The following is a 22,847-nucleotide window of genomic DNA, read 5'->3' as shown; positions in this document are numbered from 1 at the left end:
TTCTATAGTTACATATTACAAGGAGGGAGCTGCACGTCGGTAGCTCCCTCCTTGTAATAAACCGAACAAACAAACGAACACTGATACACAGTGTTAGTTTGTTCGTCTGATTTTTTCTATTCATTCATTCGTCTGTCTGATGAATGAATGAATGGGTGAAATTCCCGTTCGCATGTCCAGGTGTTTCACTGGGCATGTGCGGGAATCTCAGGGCTATCTAGTGTGGGCAGATGACGTGTCCCACAGGGACTTCACCTACCCACACAAAGATGGCGGCACCCTGAATATAGATCGGGGCAGAAAATAAAGAATAAAAAATAGGTAATGTGGGGGGCATAGGGGCATTTGGGGATTACTAGGGGGTCGATTGGATGTAGTTGAGGCGGGAGGGGGGTTAAAAAAAAAAAAACTGAATTCGGCATGACAGTGCCGCTTTAAAGTTTTTTCAAAAATGGATAAAAAGGGTTGTCTATTAGCAAATAGGGATTATTCTAGCCTCGGTGAGGGAATAATCTAAATTTTATGGCAAGACAGGAGGCGAATATTTGCTTTACCTTCTTTACTGAAAACCTCCAGCAGCAAAGAAATAGTTAACAGAACTTTTTTTAACCCCTTCAGGACGGAGTCAATAGTGCACGTTCTGATCAAAACAAAACGTAAACAAAAACTGGAATTTGCGCTATATGTCTGTTCACCCGTAGTTCCCCTATTTCATATTAAATGCACCCACACTTATTATATATCATTTTGTTCAGGGGAAACAGGGCTTTAATTTATCATTAACTATTCATATATGGAACATAATTCATTATGAATAAAATTAAATTAAGTGTTTGTGACTAAGTGGCTACTAAGAAAGACTGGACATACCCCACTTGCAATACCTTGGGTTGTCTACTTTTGCAAATGGTATGCCATCATGGGGGTAATTCTCATTCCTGGGCTAGCATACGCTCTCAAAGGCAACATAACCAAACTGGCAAATTTCAATGTCAAAAAAATGAAATGCAAGCCTTATATGTGACTCTCTAACTTTCCAAAACACCATGAAACCTGTACATGGGGGGTACTGTTATTCTCGGGAGACTTCACTAAACACAAATATTAGTGTTTTAAAACAGTAAAACATATTACAACAATAATATAGTCCATAAAAGTGCCGTTCGTTTGTAAAAAATGCAAAAAACTTCACTTTTACTTAAAATATCATCGTTGTAATACAATTTACCAATTTGAAACACTAATATTTGAGTTCAGCGAAGTCTCCCGAGTAAAACAGTACCCCCCATGTACAGGTTTTATGGTGTTTTGGAGAGTTACAGGGTCAAATATAGTGCTTAAATTCTCTGCACTTTCTCCCTGTGTTGTCAGGTATGTCAATCAAATTTTAATTAATCAAATCACCTAATTATGTTAAAAGATTACTTAAATATACACGTAGAATTTTAATATATATGCATTTATAGGTATTTCAATTCTACGTGTATACTAATGTAATCTTTTATGTAATTATATATATATATACACACAATAAACAATACACAAGATCCAGCGCACTCTCCTATCCACTAAACAGCAACTTCAATGTTGACAGATTTTATTAGTTTGTAAAAGTTTTTTTTTTAAAAACACCTAATCTAGGTGTTTGACGCATTGACGTTGATGTTGTGGCAGGCTTATGCAATGTATGATCATATAATGTAACTAAATCCCCATTTTTTTGCCTAGATTAGGTGTTTTTTAAAAAAAACTTTTACAAACTAATAAAATCTGTCAACATTGAAGTTGCTGTTTAGTGGATAGGAGAGTGCGCTGGATCTTGTGTATTGTTTATTGTATAATATGGCCCCCAGCAGCACCCCATTTAAGCATGTTCAGGTGAGTGCAACCATCCCCCCATGTTTCCTATATATATATATATATATATATATATATATATATTTGCGGTTATTTGCATTTTATATATAGATAGATATATATATATAGAATGTCATTCTAAGTGTATTTTGTTACACACATATATAAATATATTAATAACAAAATACAGTTAGAATGAAATTACATATGTATACATAATTTATATTAAATTTTGTTTCAATATTTTATTTATTAATTTTATTTTATTTATTTATTATTGTAATTATACGTATTTTTATATATATATAAAATATATGTGTATATATCTATTATATATATATAATATATGTATATTATATATATGTAACGTCATTCTAAGTGTATTTTAATACTAATATATGTACTTAAATTAGTATTAAAATACACTATGTATGACGTTAAATATATATATATATATATATATATATATATATATATATATATATATATATATTTATTTTATCTTTAAACCTAATATTTTTTTTTTACTTTCCCACCAGCAGGGGGACTGTCTGATATTTTAGACAGTCCTCCTGCTGGCAGATCCACAGCCAGCTATAGGGGGCCATGTGATCGCTCTTTGAGAGCGATCACATGGTCCCCGGGGGCCTGATTTGCCGTGGGGGGGCTGCCTGGGCTGTGAGGCAGTCCTCCCGAAGCGGAGCGCCGGGAAGGTAAGTATCCCGGGCGCTCCAGGGCTCAAAGCCGTTACGGCGTTCTATGCCGTCACAACAGCTTTAAAGCCCACTTAAAGCGTGACGGCATAGAACGTCCCTTGTGGATCCCGTAGGAGACACTTGGAGACAGGGAGTAGTAGAGGGTCTTCGCACGACAACTCAAGCAAGAGAGAGAACCACGGTTGACTCCTCCAATGTGGTGTGACCAGGAAAAGTGACAATGCCTGGAGTTTGGTCTGAAACTCTCCTTGCTGTTCCAGGTCTCCATATGTCGAAGTCACCAATGACTCGGTCGTACAAGGCTGAAGACCTGAGATAGTGAGCCTTCAGGCTTGGAAGTGTCCGATAGCGCATGGTCCTGGAAAGATGGCTTCAATAGAGGATGACAACAGGCCTATCGTCTGGGCTAGGTCCCTTAGTGTGACCCATGGGTTGCGGAGCATGTGTCTGATATCCTTCATATTATCTGGGTGAACCCAAATAAGACAGACCCTGCTTTTACTTTGTTTGTGTAAAGTTTTAGAACACACACACACATATATATATATATATATATATATATATATATATATATATATATATATATTATTATAAATAAAATACAAAAAAAAATTAAAAAAATTAAAGGGACACTATAGTCACCTGAACAACTTTAGCTTAATGAAGCAGTTTTGGTGTATAGAACATGCCCCTGCAGCCTCATTGCTCAATCCTCTGCCATTTAGGAGTTAAATCCCTTTGTTTATGAACCCTAGTCACACCTCCCTGCATGTGACCTGCACAGCCTTCCATAAACACTTCTGTAGCGGAGTGCAGTAGTATAATCCACGATCTCCGCTGGTATCACAGGAAAATCCACAGTCAGAGTTAGAAAGCACAGCAATATCCCAATTCTCCCAATAACCGGACGAAACACAGTCTGGGAGTCAACTAACTGGCTTTATTCACAGGCTTCCATATTTATGCAGTTCCCCGTGCAAGGGGTTTCCTTACAGATGTTTCAGGGGATTTCTCCCATCAGGCATTGTAATTCTCCCAGCAGGCATTGCTGCACGAGAGGGATACTAAAATGGACGGTTAAGTGGATTATCCCCTCGTGCAGCAAAACCGACAATTTACATAAAAATCTGTAATTTACACAATATTCAGCTCTTTTACACGAACAGATGTTCGGTAGATAGCTGGGGTCTGCAGGTACATTTAGTGAGAATACCGCTCAGATCCCAGCTAAACCAACCGAACGCCGCACAAAATACACTTAACCATCGAGTTCGGTTTGAAACTACCAAACACCGATGGGGAACATAATGAGATGTGAGCGGAACTCCCGAACGCTCTGGAAGTCCAGCGGTGTTCGTATCATCGAGTAGCCGGTTTCAGTTCCAGGCACTCGACGACCGAATGTATATAATCTCACAAACAGTGTGTATACCCCCAGGGAATGTATATAATCTCTCACACACAGTGTGTATACCCCCAGGGAATGTATATAATTATCACACACACACACACAGTGTGTATACCCCCAGGGAATATATATAATCTCACACACACACACACACAGTGTGTATACCCCCCAGAGATGTATATAATCTCACACACACACACAGTGTGTATACCCCCCAGGGAATGTATATAATATCACACACACAGTGTGTATACCCCCAGGGAATGTATATAATATCTCACACACAGTGTGTATACCCCCCAGGGAATGTATATAATATCTCACACACAGTGTGTATACCCCCAGGGAATGTATATAATCTCACACACACACACACACAGTGTGTATACCCCCCAGGGAATGTATATAATCTCACACACACACAGTGTGTATACCCCCCAGGGAATGTATATAATATCTCACACACAGTGTGTATACCCCCCAGGGAATGTATATAATATCTCACACACAGTGTGTATACCCCCAGGGAATGTATATAATATCTCACACACAGTGTGTATACCCCCAGGGAATGTATATAATCTCACACACACACACACACACACACACACAGTGTGTATACCCCCAGGGAATGTATATAATCTCACACACACAGTGTGTATACCCCCCAGGGAATGTATATAATATCCCACACACAGTGTGTTTACCCAGACATGGTGTTTTGCGCTAGTTGGCTAGGGTGGATATTTATATACTAGCTAGGCAGTGTGCTTATCAGGTTTTTTCAGTTTTCCTTATTCCACCACAATTATCTCATTTATATCATGGGACACGGCCACAGAGAGGGAACAACCGGAATATAACCACAAGGCCAGCCATTTCACTCTCCAACCATCCATCTGGATCCATTCCATACAGAGTATAGAGCCAGGGCGATATAATCAGGTTATATCCCTAGTGTGTGCCAAGTAGGTATGTTAAACCAGTAAGATAAGGCAACAGAATACGTAGTAATAATAATGCTCTCCAGTTAGATAAACACAGTATATATAATACATCATCCAGTTAGATACACACAGTATATATAATACATCATCCAGTTAGATACACACAGTATATATAATACATCATCCAGTTAGATACACACAGTATATATAATACATCATCCAGTTAGATAAACACAGTATATATAATACATCATCCAGTTAGATAAACACAGTATATATAATACATCATCCAGTTAGATACACACAGTATATATAATACATCATCCAGTTAGATACACACAGTATATATAATACATCATCCAGTTAGATACACACAGTATATATAATACATCATCCAGTTAGATACAAACAGTACAGAATATTAGACTATTATATTAACAGTAAATCTCCCAGTTAGATATATATTTAGCTCCCAGGCAGTTCACACGGTATATAAATTGGATAAAGCCACTAGATATAATAATATTATTAAGTGTTCTTGCATAGCAATACCACTTACTGTTATCTCACATATATATTATTATTCTTATTATAGCCAAATTTGCCACCCTAACTCCTCCCACAGTTTTTACACTACATAGACAAAAATATACCAACACGTGCAGATTGTTCCCGATCGGATTGCTATTACTTTGTGGAACGTTTCGACGAATGGTTCTCGGAATATCGTCATTCTTGTGGCAAAATTTGTCCCATAGGAATGAATGGCAAAGCTAGAGTGGGAGCTGGCAAAAGGTGAAAAATCAGGACATGATTTCTAAACTGCCACCACTCCCTCATTTTCAAGCCCACCTACACAAATCTTATATTAAAACGTTCAGATATCCCTGCTGCCACAAAAAATGTCCACGGCTAAGCCATAGTCCTGATAGTTTTCACAATATGACCATTTGTTTGCAACTCACGCAGTCCATTGACATTCATTGAAACTCCACTCTGCAAAGCTCACATTTGAAGGGCAATTTCTAAACTGCGACTTCATTGTTAATATCTCAGAGACATACTATGCATCAAAATGTAGGTCTGGGTCTTGTGATTCTCACAATATAAAGCTCTTCACTGTAGGATTTATAGTGTTTAAAATACGACCGTTTGAAGATGGCAACCGCAAAAATACTCTGACCTGTGCCAGGCTGCAGCAGCAAGTGATGTCATAGACAGGGCCTTTTGCACCTGCTAATGTTTTTATAACTGTATGTTTTAATGTAACTGTGAAGCACTTTGGGCAACAACGTTGCAATTAAATGTGCTATATAAATAAATACTAACAGTTACTCCGCCCACTCTAGTTGTAGACTACTGGTGGAGGCAAGAACACTTCACACAATTTCCCCAGAAATTGTAGCTTTTCTAGTTATTATTATTATTACAACAACAACTAGAAAAGCTACAATTTCTGGGGAAATTGTGTGAAGTGTTCTTGCCTCCACCAGTAGTCTACAACTGGAGTGGGCGGAGTAACTGGGTGGAGTGGGCAGAGTAACTGTTGTGTGGTTGGAGTAACTGTGGAAAGGTTGGAGTGTGGTTCACTCACTCTACAGCAAGGGCAGAGAAGAGCTTTCAAATCCCTCGAACATTCCACCAACTGCCAACAGGAACTAATAGATTCAAAACAGAGCAGAGCAGAGCTTTCAAATCCCTCGAACATTCCACCAACAGCCAACAGGAACTAATAGATTCCAAACAGGGCAGAGAAGAGCTTTCAAATCCCTCGAACATTCCACCAACTGCCAACAGGAACTAATAGATTCAAAACAGAGCAGAGAAGAGCTTTCAAATGCCTCGAACATTCCACCAACTGCCAACAGGAACTAATAGATTCCAAACAGGGCAGAGAAGAGCTTTCAAATCCCTTGAACATTCCACCAAAAGCCAACAGGAACTAATAGATTCCAAACAGGGCAGAGAAGAGCTTTCAAATCCCTCGAACATTCCACCAACTGCCAACAGGAACTAATAGATTCAAAACAGGGCAGAGAAGAGCTTTCAAATGCCTCGAACATTCCACCAACTGCCAACAGGAACTAATAGATTCCAAACAGGGCAGAGAAGAGCGGTTAGAAACAAACTGCTCCAAATTGCTCACGTCACTGGCGGTTGCCATCTTCAAACTGTCTGTAGCGAAAGCCACTTCGCCACTGTGTTTTGGAGGGGGCTGCTTGCCCGCCTCTTACCCTGTGACTACGGTCCCTGGGCGATTTGGCCCTTTATGCACGGTATTTGGGCATACTGTGGATTATTGGGCTGCCCCAGGATTATGGGCCCTCTCATCAGCCCATACGAACTTAAACCCCATGGCGTTTGAACTGTGTTTGTGGCATCTGAGCGCTGTTTGGATATGTTGAGCGCTCAGATCCAAGATCCAAGCCATGGGTTGAATGTGGGGGTTCTGTTTAGTATAACAGGAGTTATGTATTTTTATGTCTTTTGGTGGTTGCTGGTAACATGTGCTTAATGGAGGCTGTGTTTGTCCCTGGATATAATTAAATCAGCTTCTCCATTGTCTCCAGGATAGAGGATTCTGGGGAACTAGTTTGAGCTGGAAAAACCATGCTTCCAGAAGGTCAAATGCACATTTGTACTAACTTTTGAACCCCTGGTCCAATTCGTATGATTTTTGAGTATGTTGTTCCCCCGAATGGATTGATTGTGAATATGTATTTTTATGTGAATGTGATGTATGGTTTTAGAGTTATGAAAGTTGGGTATAAAGTATGTTTTAACTGTATGTATAATTGTGTTAAGTGTTAATCTAAGGGGAGGAGAGGTGTGGGAGGTAACATCTATGCTATTGGATATTTTACACCTCCCCTGTGGGCAGGCTTAAATGTGTAAGATGGAAATAAAAGCCAGGCTGGATGTGCCAGTCCAGAGTTCCTGTTTAACCCTCAAAGTGAAGTGTCGTCTCATTATTGGGGGAGGATTTATTGCATGCTGTTCCAGTTTGACTGCTAGGTGTGCAAACCTATTCGTATGGTTCCTATTCAACTGTCTACAGCATTCAGAGGCTTGCGAGGATTTATATGCTTCTCCGATTCGGTGATTGTGGTGTCTGCCAGAGTGCTTGGAGTCCTCAGGAAGCGCTAGGAGCATCCTTTAACCTCCCTGGCGGTATGATTATGTCAGGAATTTTGTACCAAAAGCGGTACCATTTTTTTGCATGGAAATTTGGTGTTATGTATTGTAGGCCAGTAATTACTTTCTTAAACCTGACCAAAAGTACTCTCAGATGTGATAAAGTTCGAAACATAAAATCATGAATTATAATCTAATAAATAATATAATTTTATTCAATAATGTAATAAATAATGAAATTTGTCAAACAAAGAAAATTCAGTAAACATCCTGGGTGTGGTAAATTTTGAAACATGGGACTGCACATAGACCGACATCACAATCAGGGCAATGGAATCTGGTTTCCTTTCGGATTTTTTTTCCATTGCTATCTCGCTTTGAGCAGCAAACTACGCACATCCTTGTAGGTGCTGCCTTTTTTGCGGTTGGCGGGATGTAATCCATAAAGTGACGACCAGTCAGGCGTTCTGGGTTGACAACGTCAACAGCACGACGTCCAGATCTGTTCACGGCCACTGATGCCGTTTGGTAGTTCACAAAAATCCGCTCCGCCACCTTCCAGATAAAGTCAGAATGAACAAGAGGCATGTCACTCTTTCCTCTGTGCAGTATATAGGCATTCCAGAGGCATTGTTCCAGTAGATGCCTGAAGATTTTTTTTTTAATATTTTTTTTGTTGTTTCCGCATAGCCGGATAAAATGTCATCGCCTGATCAGCTCTATCGACTCCTCCCATGGTGTTGTTGTAGTCAATCACAAGTTATGGCTTCATGACATCTTTCCCACCTCTTGTGTGGACCATGGCAGTGGAGGTGTTATGCACTGTACTCATTAGGCATATGTCTTTTTTGTCACGCCAACGCATTGCCATTATCTTTCCTTTCTGCCAGGCAACCATTTCTCCTGTTTTCAGTTTTTTCTTGGCAAACATAGATGGCAGGTCACGTCGGTTGGCCCTAATGGTTCCATATCCATCAGTCTTGTGTTTTATCAGAAACTCGTACAGCTCAGGCGATGTGTAAAAGTTGTCCGTTGTCACACAATACCCCTGATTCAGCAATGGCTCAAGCAGTGTAAGGACTGATGACGTTGCCATCCCATAGCCGCTGTACCTGGGGTTGAATTGTGTTCCTTTACCGGTGTATATGACGGAATTCCATATATAGCCAGTGGCAGACTCGCAGAGCATATAGAATTTTATTCCAAACCGTGCTCTCTTGGATGCGATGTATTGAATCCAGCTGAGGCGTCCCTTGTAAGCCATCAGACTTTCATCAATGCTGATGTCTCTATCTGGCACATAGGCCTGCTGGAAATTTTTTAGAATCATTTGGTATACTTCCCAGATCTTCTTGAGTTTTGGCGCTGGATGTGTGGCTTCGTCAAATTCCTCGTTGTTGGTAAAGTGCAAATTCTTCATTATGAGGGAAAATCGGTACTCTGACATGATGGTGCCAAAAAATGGGGTTGCCAGCCATTTATTGGTAGTCCAGTACCATTTCTGCTGGAGTTTCCCCACCACCCCCTGAAGAAGTATTAGCCCCAGAAACTTCCAGATGTCCTCTTTAGTCACCGGTTTCCATTTTCTGTTCCTGGAAAACTTGCTATGCAGAGTAGCTGATTGCTGCTCGTTGTAGCGATTTGTCTCCGTGACAATCTTTTCAATGACGTCATCTGTGAGAAATAATTTTAGGTATGCCAAAGGATCATTGTGCTCAACGTCTACCTTCATCCCAGGTGATCCAGTAAACGGAAATCTTGGCGGCGGTACCTCATCCATACCGCAATCAATAAGGCACCAAGTGCGCACATCACTGAGCTCGGGTGCAGAATCGTCGCTGTCGCCACTTCTCTGGTCACTGTCAGAGTCGGATGACGAATCGCTATCGCAGTCGCTCAATTCTGCGAGGGGCTCTGTGTCGCTGCCGCTGTCACTCATCTGATCCAAACCCGCTTTGGAGATGCTAAAGTGACGCTTTGATGCCATGGTAAAAAAATTATTTTATGGGCAGAAATTACAGCAAAAAGGGCAGGCAGGGCAGTGTAGGATGATCTGAGGTGATACAATGTAATCTGACAGGATTTCACTGTATCACCTAACTTTGTGTGTGTGTCACTTTTATACATTTGAATTACCCGCCCAGTTCCGCCCCCATGAGCCTCTGCGGCTCACAGAGACGGATCCAGGAGGGCAGATGGAGGCATCCGCCGGGGCTCTCACCGGCAATCACAGCGGGGACATCGCTGGATCGCAAGGAGAAGGTAAGGAGACTCGGAGTTATCTACCCCGAGCGTGACTCGGGGTTACCGCTTCTGGCAGCGAAAATTAACCCCGAGTCACGCTCGGGAATACCGCTAGGGAGGTTAACGGAGGTACACAGTCGGAGTGCCAGGTGATCCGTTACATTGGTGGCAAGCGGTGGGATGGCGTCCTAGTGCGAGGAGAAGCAGCTCAGAGACACCGGTAACGTGTGGAGTTGTGCAGCGTCCCTATCTTCAGCAACATAATGGAACCAGCAGTGGCTACAGCAAGCATGGCGTATAGCTACTCCGTACTAGAGTTTGGCATGATGGTAGGGTTGCACCTGAAGTTTTACGGACCCAATCCAGAGGAGAAATACGTGCGGTTCGTGTGGGACATGGTGACCCGGAACCTACAACACAGGGCGTTGAGGGAAGGCCAGTGGGCACGTTGGGAGAAACTCCAGCCACAGGTAGAGTGGGACGAGGAAGAAACCGAGGTGGCCGGTGGAGATGGGACCGAGGTCTCTCTACCGGCCCTACAGGGATGCTGGGCACCCGGCCCAGATCCCCAGCGGCAGTATGTTTTACAGGGAGGGGAGACAGTCGGTCTCACTCCCCAGCGGCAGAATGTGTTATTGGAGGAAGAGACAACCGGTCTCCCTCCCCAACAGCAACCAGAGGTACCCGAGGTAGAGGACCTCATAGACTGGTCCTGGGAGGACCCCCTGCAGGCAGGTGGAGATGGGACCGAGATCTCTCCACCGGCCCTACAGGGATGCTGGGCAACCGGCCCAGATCCCCAACTAGAGCTGGAGTTACAGAAAGTGGAGAGCATCGACCTCCCCCCCCAGCAGCAGCCGGAGTACCAGGGGGAGGTAAGTGATATTTCTCCTCCCCAGTCAACTCCTTTGTTCCCTGACCCCCCAGCGGAAGAGCTGGCAACTGGGCAGAGCGCCGCTGGCCTCTGTCCTTCCTTTTTTCCTTACCCTGAGACTACCCCAGCTCTGATGTATATTTTGGGAGTTATGAATGTTGTGTAAAAACTGTATTTTCCCTACCTAGGATAATTGTATTTTCCTGTGTGTACAGATAATTAGTTTGCAGGTAGAGGGGAGGGCTATGTGTGGGATGTAACTATTGTGTGATTGGTTAATGTACGTTACTGTGTGTGTCCCTCCCCTTCATGGGAGCACCTAATAAAAAGGGCTGCAAGCTAGCAGCCAGGGAGTTCTATTTTTACCCTCAACTTGAGTCCTGTCTCTTATTGGGGGAATCTGATACAAGGGATTGCTATGCTAGGCATATTCCCTTGCTATAATCACTGAGCTCTTGTAAGAGCTTGTTCCTGCTTCGTTCTGAAGGGAGATAGCTGCAGCCTGCGGTGCTTATGGTGTCTGGTGGAGTGCTTGGAGTCCTCTGGAAGCGCTAGGAGCATCTTTCAACTGAGGTACACAGTCGGGGTGCCAGTGGATCCGTTACACTGTCGTATTTTAAAAAAACTATAAATCCTACAGCGAAGAGCTTTATATTGTGAGAATCACAAGACCCAGACCTACATTTTGATGCATAGTATGTCTCTGCAATATTAACAATGAAGGCACAGTCGCAGTTTAGAAATTGCCCTTCAAATGTGAGCTTTGCAGAGTGGAGTTTCAATGAATGTCAATGGACGGCGTGAGTTGCAAACAAATGGTCATATTGCGAAAACTATCAGGACTATGGCTTAGCTGTGGAAATTTTTAGTGGCAGCAGGGATAGCTGAACGTTTTGATATAAGATTTGTGTAGGTGGGCCTGAAAATGAGGGAGTGGTGGCAGTTTAGAAATCATGTCCTGATTTTTCTGCTTTTGCCAGCTCCCACTCTTTGCCATTCATTCCTATGGGACAAATTTCGCCACAAGAATGACGATATTCCGAGAACCATTCGCCGAAACGTTCCACAAAGTAATAGCAATCCGATCGGGAACAATCTGCACGTTTTGGTAAATTTTTGTCTATGTAGTGTAAAAACTGTGGGAGGAGTTAGGGTGGCAAATTTGGCTATAATAATAATAATAATAATAATAAAAATAATAATAACTAGAAAAGCTACAATTTCTGGGGAAATTGTGTGAAGTGTTCTTGCCTCCATCAGTAGTCTACAACTGGAGTGGGCGGAGTAACTGTTAGTATTTATTTATATAGCACATTTAATTGCAATGTTGTTGCCCAAAGTGCTTCACAGTTACATTGAAACATACAGTTATAATAATAATAATAATAATAATAATAAGATAGATTGAGCTACCAGCCAGTTACACACACAGTGTATAATAATAATAATAATAATAATAATAATAATAAGAGAGATTGAGCTCCCAGCCAGTTACACACACAGTGTATAATAATAATAATAAGAAGAAGAAGAGATTGAGCTCCCAGGCTGTTACACACACAGTGAATAATAATAATAATAATAATAATAATAATAAGAGATTGAGCTCCCAGGCTGTTACACACAGTGTATAATAATAATAATAATAATAATATAATAGTAATGTATAATAATATGATAATAATAGAGATTGAGCTCCCAGGCTGTTACACACAGTGAATAATAATAATAATAATGTATAATAATAAGAGATTGAGCTCCCAGGCTGTTACACACAGTGTATTATAATAATAATAATAATAATAATAAGAGAGACTGAGCTCCCAGCCAGTTACACACACAGTGTATAATAATAATAATAATAATAATAAGAGAAATTGAGCTCCCAGACAGTCACACACAGTGTATAATAACAATAACAATAATAATAATAATAATAATAGAGATTGAGCTCCCAGACAGTCACACACAGTGTATAATAATAATAATAATAATAGTAATGTATAATAATAATATAATGTATGATAATAATAATAATAAATTATAATAAGGGATTGAGCTCCCAGGCTGTTACACACAGTGTATAATAATAATAATAATAATAATAATAATAATAATAGAGATTGAGCTCCCAGCCAGTTACACACAGTGTATAATAATAATAATAATAATAGTAATGTATAATAATATGATAATAATATAATGTATGATAATAATAATAAATTATAATAAGAGATTGAGCTCCCAGGCTGTTACACACAGTGTATAATAATAATAATATAATAGTAATGTATAATAATATGATAATAATAGAGATTGAGCTCCCAGCCAGTTACACACACAGTGTATAATCATAATAATAATAATAATAATAAGAGAGATTGAGCTCCCAGCCAGTTACACACACAGTGTATAATAATAATAATAATAATAATAATAATAATAATAATAGAGATTGAGCTCCCAGCCAGTCACACACAGTGTATAATAATAATAATAATAATAGTAATGTATAATAATATGATGATAATAATAATAATAAATTATAATAAGAGATTGAGCTCCCAGGCTGTTACACACAGTGTATAATAATAATAATATGATAATAATAATAATAATAATAATAATAATAATAATAATAAGATAGATTGAGCTACCAGCCAGTTACACACACAGTGTATAATAATAATAATAATAATAAGAGAGATTGGGCTCCCAGCCAGTTACACACAGTGTATAATAATAATAATAATAATAATAATGTATAATAATATGATAATAATAATAATAATAAGATAGATTGAGCTACCAGCCAGTTACACACACAGTGTATAATAATAATAATAATAGAGATTGAGCTCCCAGCCAGTCACACAGTGTATAATAATAATAATAATAGAGATTGAGCTCCCAGCCAGTCACACACAGTGTATAATAATAATAATGTATAATAATATGATAATAATATAATGTATGATAATAATAATAAATTATAATAAGAGATTGAGCTCCCAGGCTGTTACACACACACACACACACACACAGTGTATAATAATAATAATAATAATAATAATAATAATAATAGAGATTGAGCTCCCAGCCAGTCACACACACACACACACACACACACACACAGTGTATAATAATAATAATAATAATAATAATGTATAATAATATGATAATAATATAATGTATGATAATAATAAATTATAATAAGAGATTGAGCTCCCAGGCTGTTACACACAGTGTATAATAATAATAATAATAATAATAAGAGATTGAGCTCCCAGCCAGTTACACAGAGTGTATAATAATATTATTATTATTATTATGATTATACACTGTGTGTGTAACTGGCTGGGAGCTCAATCTCTATTATTATTATTATTGTTATTATGATTATACACTGTGTGTGACTGTCTGGGAGCTCAATCTCTTATTATTATTATTATTATACACTGTGTGTGTGTAACTGGCTGGGAGCTCAATCTCTCTTATTATTATTAATTATTATTATTATTATTAATAATAATAAGAGAGATTGAGCTCCCAGACAGTCACACACAGTGTATAATCATAATAACAATAATAATAGAGATTGAGCTCCCAGCCAGTTACACACACAGTGTATAATCATAATAATAATAATAATAATAATAATAATAAGAGAGATTGAGCTCCCAGCCAGTTACACACACAGTGTATAATAATAATAATAATAATAAGAGAGATTGAGCTCCCAGACAGTCACACACAGTGTATAATAACAACAACAATAATAATAATAGAGATTGAGCTCCCAGACAGTCACACACAGTGTATAATAATAATATTAATAATAGTAATGTATAATAATAATATAATGTATGATAATAATAATAGAGATTGAGCTCCCAGCCAGTTACACACAGTGTATAATAATAATAATAATAATAATAATAATAATAATAATAAGAGAGATTGAGCTCCCAGCCAGTTACACACACAGTGTATAATAGTAATAATAATACTAATAGAGATTGAGCTCCCAGGCTGTTACACACACAGTGAATAATAATAATAATAATAATAATAATAATAATAGAGATTGAGCTCCCAGCCAGTTACACACACAGTGTATAATAGTAATAATAATACTAATAGAGATTGAGCTCCCAGGCTGTTACACACACAGTGTATAATAATAATAATAAATTATAATAAGAGATTGAGCTCCCAGGCTATTACACACAGTGTATAATAATAATAATAATATAATAGTAATGTATAATAATATGATAATAAGAGATTGAGCTCCCAGCCAGTTACACACACAGTGCATAATAATAATAATAATAATAATAATAATAATAATAATAATAATAATAATAATAATAATAATAAGAGAGATTGAGCTCCCAGACAGTTACACACACAGTGTATAATAATAATAATAATAATAATAATAATCATAATAATAGAGATTGAGCTCCCAGCCAGTTTCACACACAGTGTATAATAATAATAATAATAATAGAGATTGAGCTCCCAGCCAGTCACACACAGTGTATAATAATAATAATAATAATGTATAATAAGATGATGATAATAATAATATAATGTATGATGATAATAATAAATTATAATAAGAGATTGAGCTCCCAGGCTGTTACACACAGTGTATAATAATAATAATAATAATAATAATAATAATAATGTATAATAATATGATAATAATAATATGATAGATTGAGCTACCAGCCAGTTACACACACAGTGTATAATAATAATAATAATAATAAGAGAGATTGAGCTCCCAGCCAGTCACACACAGTGTATAATAATAATAATAATAATAATAATAATAATAATAATAATAGTAATGTATAATAATATGATAATAATATAATGTATGATAATAATAATACATTATAATAAGAGATTGAGCTCCCAGGCTGTTACACACAGTGTATAATAATAATAATAATAGTAATGTATAATAATATGATAATAATATAATGTATGATAATAATAATAAATTATAATAAGAGATTAAGCTCCCAGCCAGTTACACACACAGTGTATAATAGTAATGATATAATATAAAGTATAATAATAGTAATGTATAATAATATGATAATAATAGAGATTGAGCTCTCAGTCAGTCACACACAGTGTATAATAATAATAATAATAATAGTAATGTATAATAATATGATAATAATAATATAATGTATGATAATAATAATAAATTATAATAAGAGATTAAGCTCCCAGCCAGTTACACACACAGTGTATAATAGTAATGATATAATATAAAGTATAATAATAGTAATGTATAATAATATGATAATAATAGAGATTGAGCTCTCAGTCAGTCACACACAGTGTATAATAATAATAATAATAATAGTAATGTATAATAATATGATAATAATAATATAATGTATGATAATAATAATAAATTATAATAAGAGATTGAGCTACCAGCCAGTTACACACACAGTGTATAATAATAATAATATAATAGTAATGATATAATATAAAGTATAATAATATAATGATATAATAATAATAATATAAATTATAATAAGAGATTGAGCTCCCAGGCTGTTACACACCTCAGTGCGCGCTCTCACAGTCTCCGCTACGTGCGCGTTCCCGCAGACACGTCACATTCCGAGGCTGGGCGGAGGTCGGGTCGTTTTAACCAATAGGAGGAGGGATTACATAGCGCAGCACGGCCTCCAGCCAATGGAAGTGCCCGACACAGGCAGCATCGCGCACAGCCTGGATGAATGAGTGGGTGTGACTGGTGCAGCACGGTCCAATCAGGAGCGAGCTCGGGTGTAGGCCCCGCCCCTTGCATGCGCTGTACTCACTGACCATATATAGGGAGGTGTGGAGAGACTGGGAAATACCATGTGAGCCATGCGGAGGGGGCGGCGGAAGTGACGACCCGACCGGGAGATACCATGTGGTATTTAGGGGGAGCGCTCTGTCCTCCGTTTCCGGTTTGTCTGGGCCCGGACTCTATGGTAGCAGCACGTGTAGTCCTCCACCGGCGGTCCTGGGTCAGAGAGTCCGGTAAGTAACGGGTTAACCGGCTATTTCTCACCTATTACCCGAGTATGAATACCCCCTGCCCCCAATGACAGAGTATTAATACCCCCTGACCCCAATAACAGAGTATTAATACCCCCTGACCCCAATAACAGAGTATTAATACCCCCTGACCCCAATAACAGAGTATTAATACCCCCTGCCCCCCAATAACAGAGTATTAATACCCCCTGCCCCCCAATAACAGAGTATTAATACCCCCTGCCCCCAATAACAGAGTATTAATACCCCCTGCCCCCAATAACAGAGTATTAATACCCCCTGCCCCCCAATAACAGAGTATTAATACCCCCAATAACAGAGTATTAATACCCCCTGCCCCCAATAACAGAGTATTAATACCCCCTGCCCCCCAATAACAGAGTATTAATACCCCCTGCCCCCAATAACAGAGTATGAATACCCCCTGCCCCCAATAACAGAGTATGAATACCCCCTGCCCCCAATGACAGAGTATTAATACCCCCTGACCCCAATAACAGAGTATTAATACCCCCTGACCCCAATAACAGAGTATTAATACCCCCTGCCCCCAATAACAGAGTATGAATACCCCCTGCCCCCAATGACAGAGTATTAATACCCCCTGACCCCAATAACAGAGTATTAATACCCCCTGACCCCAATAACAGAGTATTAATACCCCCTGCCCCCCAATAACAGAGTATTAATACCCCCTGACCCCAATAACAGAGTATTAATACCCCCTGCCCCCAATAACAGAGTATTAATACCCCCTGCCCCCAATAACAGAGTATTAATACCCCCTGCCCCCAATAACAGAGTATTAATACCCCCTGCCCCCCAATAACAGAGTATGAATACCCCCTGCCCCCCAATAACAGAGTATGAATACCCCCTGCCCCCAATAACAGAGTATTAATACCCCCTGCCCCCAATAACAGAGTATTAATACCCCCTGCCCCCAATAACAGAGTATGAATACCCCCTGCCCCCAATAACAGAGTATTAATACCCCCTGACCCCCAATAACAGAGTATTAATACCCCCTGACCCCCAATAACAGAGTATTAATATCCCCTGACCCCAATAACAGAGTATTAATACCCCCTGACCCCAATAACAGAGTATTAATACCCCCTGCCCCCCAATAACAGAGTATGAATACCCCCTGCCCCCAATAACAGAGTATGAATACCCCCTGCCCCCAATAACAGAGTATTAATACCCCCTGCCCCCAATAACAGAGTATTAATACCCCCTGCCCCCAATAACAGAGTATTAATACCCCCTGCCCCCAATAACAGAGTATTAATACCCCTGCCCCCAATAACAGAGTATTAATACCCCCTGACCCCCAATAACAGAGTATTAATACCCCCTGCCCCCCAATAACAGAGTATGAATACCCCCTGCCCCCAATAACAGAGTATTAATACCCCCTGCCCCCAATAACAGAGTATTAATACCCCCTGACCCCAATAACAGAGTATTAATACCCCCTGACCCCAATAACAGAGTATTAATACCCCCTGCCCCCCAATAACAGAGTATTAATACCCCCTGCCCCCAATAACAGAGTATTAATACCCCCTGCCCCCAATAACAGAGTATTAATACCCCCTGCCCCCAATAACAGAGTATTAATACCCCCTGACCCCAATAACAGAGTATTAATACCCCCTGACCCCAATAACAGAGTATTAATACCCCCTGACCCCCAATAACAGAGTATTAATACCCCCTGCCCCCAATAACAGAGTATGAATACCCCCTGCCCCCAATAACAGAGTATTAATACCCCCTGCCCCCAATAACAGAGTATTAATACCATCTGCCCCCCAATAACAGAGTATTAATACCCCCTGCCCCCAATAACAGAGTATTAATACCCCCTGCCCCCAATAACAGAGTATTAATACCCCCTGCCCCCAATAACAGAGTATTAATACCCCCTGCCCCCAATAACAGAGTATTAATACCCCCTGACCCCAATAACAGAGTATTAATACCCCCTGACCCCAATAACAGAGTATTAATACCCCCTGCCCCCAATAACAGAGTATTAATACCCCCTGCCCCCAATAACAGAGTATGAATACCCCCTGCCCCCAATAACAGAGTATTAATACCTCCTGACCCCAATAACAGAGTATTAATACCCCCTGCCCCCAATAACAGAGTATTAATACCCCCTGCCCCCAATAACAGAGTATTAATACCCCCTGCCCCCCAATAACAGAGTATTAATACCCCCTGCCCCCCAATAACAGAGTATTAATACCGCCCTGCCCCCAATAACAGAGTATTAATACCCCCTGCCCCCAATAACAGAGTATTAATACCCCCTGCCCCCAATAACAGAGTATTAATACCCCCTGCCCCCCAATAACAGAGTATTAATACCCCCTGCCCCCCAATAACAGAGTATTAATACCCCCTGCCCCCCAATAACAGAGTATTAATACCCCCTGCCCCCAATAACAGAGTATTAATACCCCCTGTGGCAAAACTAGCCACTTCTAGACTGTAGCTATTAAAGGTTGTCCGTAGGCTGAATATGTACTGTGTATTTTAACCTGTGTATGTACCATAATGTGGCCGTTCGCATGCTGGCCGCCGTGCACTTCCAGCGTTCCTACGACGAAGCACGGCTATCCTGGCCGTTCGCCGTACGAATACGGGCTCCCCAGGTCGACCACACATTCCCAAGTCGTGTGGTACCAATTCACCGATTGCAACATTGCTGCAATCGGTAATTAAGGGCTCTCCGAGGTGGCCGTCGATCCACTACCGACCATGCGGCAGTCGGCCATCTTGGATCCTTTGTCCCTGCAGCGGTGTTCGGTCGTCGAGAGCCTGGAACGGAAAACGGCTACTCGACGATTTAGACGCCGCTGGACTTCCAGGGCGTTCGGGAGTCCCGCGTTCGGTACATTGTATGTCCCGTACTTATTCGGTACTTTTAAACTCACTTTAATGTTTTATTGTATTATGTGCGGCGTTCGGTCAATTCAGCTGGGATCGGAGCGGTATTCTCACAAAGTGTGCGCTCCGACCCCAGCTATCTACCGAACGTTCAACTATTGCAAAGTACCGAATATTGTGTCATTTCTGTATTTTAATGTCAATTGTCGGTTTTGCTGCACGAGGAGATAATCCACTTAGTCGTCCATTTTAGTGGGAGTATCCTCCTCGTGCAGCAAGGCCTGTTGGGAAAGTCACAGTGCATGATGGGAGAAATCCCCTGGAATTACTGTATGGAAACCCCTTGCATGGGGAACTGTATAAATATACTGCCTGTGAATAAACCGAGTTAGTTGACTCCCAAACTGTGTTTCGTCCGGTTATTGGGAGGATTGGGGATATTGCCTTGCTTCCTATTCTGAATGTGGATTTCCTAGATGTACCAACGGATATCGTATGCTGATACATTGCATTCCGTTACACCCCCTGCCCTCAATAACAGAGTATTAATACCGCCCTGCCCCCAATAACAGAGTATTAATGCCCCCTGCCCCCAATAACAGAGTATTAATACCCCCTGACCCCAATAACAGTATTAATACCCCCTGACCCCAATAACAGAGTATTAATACCCCCTGACCCCCAATAACAGAGTATTAATACCCCCTGCCCCCAATAACAGAGTATTAATACCCCCTGCCCCCCAATAACAGAGTATTAATACCCCCTGCCCCCCAATAACAGAGTATTAATACCCCCTGCCCCCAATAACAGAGTATTAATACCCCCTGCCCCCCAATAACAGAGTATTAACCCCTTAAGGACCAAACTTCTGGAATAAAAGGGAATCATGACGTGTCACACACGTCATGTGTCCTTAAGGGGTTAATACCCCCTGCCCCCCAATAACAGAGTATTAATACCCCCTGCCCCCCAATAACAGAGTATTAATACCCCCTGCCCCCCAATAACAGAGTATTAATACCCCCTGCCCCCCAATAACAGAGTATTAATACCCCCTGCCCCCCAATAACAGAGTATTAATACCCCCTGACCCCATTAACAGAGTATTAATACCCCCTGCCCCCCATAACAGAGTATTAATACCCCCTGCCCCCAATAACAGAGTATTAATACCCCCTGCCCCCAATAACAGAGTATTAATACCCCCTGCCCCCAATAACAGAGTATTAATACCCCCTGCCCCCAATAACAGAGTATTAATACCCCCTGCCCCAATAACAGAGTATTAATACCCCCTGCCCCCAATAACAGAGTATTAATACCCCCTGCCCCCAATAACAGAGTATTAATACCCCCTGCCCCCAATAACAGAGTATTAATACCCCCTGACCCTTAATAACAGCGTATTAATACCCCTGCCCCCCAATAACAGAGTATTAATACCCCCTGCCCCCAATAACAGAGTATTAATACCCCCTGACCCCATTAACAGAGTATTAATACCCCCTGACCCCATTAACAGAGTATTAATACCCCCTGACCCCCATTAACAGAGTATTAATACCCCCTGACCCCCAATAACAGAGTGTTAATACCCCCTGACCCCCAATAACAGAGTGTTAATACCCCCTGACCCCCAATAACAGAGTGTTAATACCCCCTGCCCCCCAATAACAGAGTGTTAATACCCCCTGCCCCCAATAACAGAGTATTAATACCCCCTGACCCCATTAACAGAGTATTAATACCCCCTGACCCCATTAACAGAGTATTAATACCCCCTGACCCCCATTAACAGAGTATTAATACCCCTGACCCCCAATAACAGAGTGTTAATACCCCCTGACCCCCAATAACAGAGTGTTAATACCCCCTGCCCCCCAATAACAGAGTGTTAATACCCCCTGCCCCCAATAACAGAGTATTAATACCCCCTGACCCCATTAACAGAGTATTAATACCCCCTGACCCCATTAACAGAGTATTAATACCCCCTGACCCCCATTAACAGAGTATTAATACCCCTGACCCCCAATAACAGAGTGTTAATACCCCCTGACCCCCAATAACAGAGTGTTAATACCCCCTGACCCCCAATAACAGAGTGTTAATACCCCCTGCCCCCCAATAACAGAGTATTAATACCCCTGCCCCCCAATAACAGAGTATTAATACCCCTGCCCCCCAATAACAGAGTATTAATACCCCTGCCCCCCAATAACAGAGTATTAATACCCCCTGCCCCCCAATAACAGAGTATTAATACCCCCTGCCCCCCAATAACAGAGTATTAATACCCCCTGCCCCCCAATAACAGAGTATTAATACCCCCTGACCCCCAATAAGAGTATTAATACCCCCTGACCCCCAATAAGAGTATTAATACCCCCTGCCCCCCAATAACAGAGTATTAATACCCCCTGCCCCCCAATAACAGAGTATTAATACCCCCTGCCCCCCAATAACAGAGTATTAATACCCCCTGCCCCCCCAATAACAGAGTATTAATACCCCCTGCCCCCCCAATAACAGAGTATTAATACCCCCTGCCCCCCAGTAACAGAGTATTAATACCCCCTGCCCCCCAGTAACAGAGTATTAATACCCCCTGCCCCCCAATAACAGAATGTGGATAAGTGCAAGATAATGCATCTTGGACGTAAAAAACCCAA

At 40.5% G+C, this 22,847-nt stretch overlaps 2 protein-coding genes across 2 annotated transcripts in view; one reads left to right on the top strand and one right to left on the bottom strand.

Annotated features, from left to right (window-relative positions):
- The window catches only part of ILK (integrin linked kinase), a 42,186-nt gene extending 25,333 nt beyond the window's left edge, over nucleotides 1-16,853 (bottom strand). The window contains exon 1 of the mRNA XM_063433436.1: nucleotides 16,782-16,853. The gene's annotated coding sequence lies outside the window, so the exon portion shown is untranslated. The remainder of the gene's footprint in view (nucleotides 1-16,781) is intronic.
- A 241-nt stretch (nucleotides 16,854-17,094) lies between these two features.
- RRP8 (ribosomal RNA processing 8) overlaps nucleotides 17,095-22,847 on the top strand; it is a 41,857-nt gene continuing 36,104 nt past the window's right edge. The window contains exon 1 of the mRNA XM_063433429.1: nucleotides 17,095-17,247. The gene's annotated coding sequence lies outside the window, so the exon portion shown is untranslated. The remainder of the gene's footprint in view (nucleotides 17,248-22,847) is intronic.

This window comes from Pelobates fuscus, chromosome 1 (genome assembly GCF_036172605.1).
Source record: "Pelobates fuscus isolate aPelFus1 chromosome 1, aPelFus1.pri, whole genome shotgun sequence".
Lineage (NCBI taxonomy): Eukaryota > Metazoa > Chordata > Amphibia > Anura > Pelobatidae > Pelobates > Pelobates fuscus.
Note: the sequence above shows the minus strand (reverse complement) of the source record. Positions and strands in the feature narration are given on the sequence as shown.